This window comes from Protomyctophum bolini (assembly GCF_963924005.1).
Source record: "Protomyctophum bolini genome assembly, chromosome: 4".
In the NCBI taxonomy this organism is placed as follows: domain Eukaryota; kingdom Metazoa; phylum Chordata; class Actinopteri; order Myctophiformes; family Myctophidae; genus Protomyctophum; species Protomyctophum bolini.
The window spans coordinates 23469052-23471690 of record NC_137865.1 but is presented as its reverse complement, the minus strand read 5'-3'; positions in this window follow the sequence as shown (position 1 = coordinate 23471690).

The window sequence follows — 2639 nt, the reverse complement described above, 5'->3', positions numbered from 1 at the left end:
AGAGGAAAATGGTTTTTTTTTTACGCATTTTTTCTTTACGCATTTTTCTTTTACGCATTTTTCTTTACGGATTTTTCTTTTACGCATTTTTTTTACGGATTTTCTTTTACGAATACACAAATAATATTGGCATGAATATGAGCCCAGTATGCGTGTGCATGCGTGTGCGTGTTATGTGTGTGTGCGTGCATGCCTGCGTGCCTGCGTGTGTGCACGCCTGCATGTGTGCATGCCTGTGTGTGTGCGTGGCTGCTTGTGTGCGTGTGTTAGTATGTGCATGCCTGTGTGTTTTAATGTCTCTTCTCACCCCACAGGGGGAAACATACAGGGACATTTAGTCATCTCAGACAGGCAGACGGCTGTGGGTCTGCACTTGAAACCTGCTGCTAGATTAATCCCGCTACATGGATAGATTTTTCAGCTCACAGCACCAGTGCAATTGCAGAGTGTGGCATTGAGTTGCTGCCAAAAGATGGCAACTCGTTCTATCAATGTACTGTAGCTGTATGCACTATGTAGGCCTAAGCAGATATGAATTGTATTGAGTAATTATTATCATCTTCTACCATATGCTTCTATTTCTCTTTTTGATTATATCCATAGTCCATACAGTTGATTCCATGCATGCTTGATAAATCACTGTTCATAGTCACTGTTCTCACTTATTTTATTAGTCCACTTTTAGTTATCACATTAGGAACACAACTATTAACCACTTAAACAAAATAGGCCATAAAAAGTGGTTAATTAACCACCTGGGCAACTAAGTACTGTATGCTAGTAATTTGCCCTATGTACACCAAATCTCTTTGCTGAAAATAGAAAATGTTGCGGAAGGGACATTAGGGTTAATGTGCTCTTTTATAACTTTTAGCAAACACCAACGTAACGTGACGTAACGTGACGTAACGTGACGTAACGTGACGTAACGTGACTCCTGTCTCCTGCATTTTTTTATTTCGGGCATCTATCATAATATTATGGTAGGTCTTATATGAGATTTCCTATAATTGCAGGGATCCGTCAGAGAAGAAGGAATCCTATTTGAAGAAGCCCCATGGCCTTTTAGGGAACTGTAGGCCTATCTCTTATAGTGTTGGCAGAGGGAGCTGGTCACTAAGTATAGCTTGAGCTGGGATTTAGTCAGGTTCCTCCTTTCTTAGTTACTTCCAATGATGTGCTAATGTGTTATTCTTCATTCTCTTCATGCCTTATATGAGGCAATGTGGTGTCATGCTGTGACCGTAACCGTTTCCGTTCTGTCTGTCTTGGACTATACCATAGAGGGCAAATTTCAAATTATACTACTGTTACAGTATACTACTAATACTATTAACATTGAGTGACTGGAGTTTCTTATTTTTTAGCTTGAAACTAAGCATTGTAGCTTTATTATATATAATATAATATAATAATGTTGTTATATTCTGTAAAATAAATCCAAATCTCTGCTTTTTTTCATCACTAATGTATATGCGGTAATATTTTCAAAAGTGCATATACGTACAGTACATACAGTAGAACAGCTGCCATGAAATGCATGCTCTCTCTTTCTCTCTCTCATGCAAATTTCGATGCTGTGCTCGACTAAACATACAATTGTGGTAAGGATTTACTTTACCACCAGTATGACTGTGTGTGTGTGTGTGTGTGTGTGTGTGTGTGTGTGTGTGTGTGTGTGCGTGCGTGCGTGCGTGCGTGCGTGAGATTGAGTCTGCAGAATGATGGCTATATACCTATTCTATTTGGAGTGAGGAGTCTCTCTGTTTGTGTCTGCCTTCTATTTCTTCCTCTCGCCCTGTCTCCCCTTTTCTCCCTCTCTACCATGCAGACGCATTTGTCGGCCTGAGGTTCCCTGCCACCAGCACGGATGCATTTTTTTGGCGTTTATTTATTTTTGTCCCCCCTAGAACCAGCCCTGCTCCACACACAGCTGGTTCAGTATGGAGACGCTACAAGGCTGTTACTTAACAAGTGCCCCTCGGGGGCACACAGGTCTCCACCAGGACTAGAAGAAGTGCCCCTCTGGGGCACACAGGTCTCCACCAGGACTGATATTTGGATCAAATCTGAAGGACTAATATAAACAAGAATTGATTAAATCAATTAATTACCAGCTGCATTATTACTTGTGCAAGCAGAGCGAGCAAGTATTGTGGTCGGCTGGACCAAAAGTTGTATGTATGTATGGTATGTGTAGCATTGCAACGTGCAACCTACCGTGCCAATAGGACTGAGCCCGGACATATTTACAGTGTGCGCACACACAGAAACAGTGCATTGCGGTTTAGCCAATGAGAAAGCCAACTGGACTTGCACAGCGACGTCAGCCAATGAGAAAACCAGCTGGACTAGAGGACTAGCTTGCACATCAATGATAAACTCAGCTTGCTATTGCATACAAGCTGGTAAAAAGAGTGTTGCATATAAATGGGCACACAATGTTTTGTGCATACAAAGTTTTATGCAGATCGGTGCATGTAAAGACTAAAGACGTGACTTGGCCTGTTATAGCGATACACGATAGTGTATACAGAATTGCGTGATGTATGGATAAAATGTGTTTGAGTGAGTAATCTACAGAGATGTGTTTGCCAAAATCAGCCTCATGGTGATGTTATAACAGGCCGTTGTGGAAC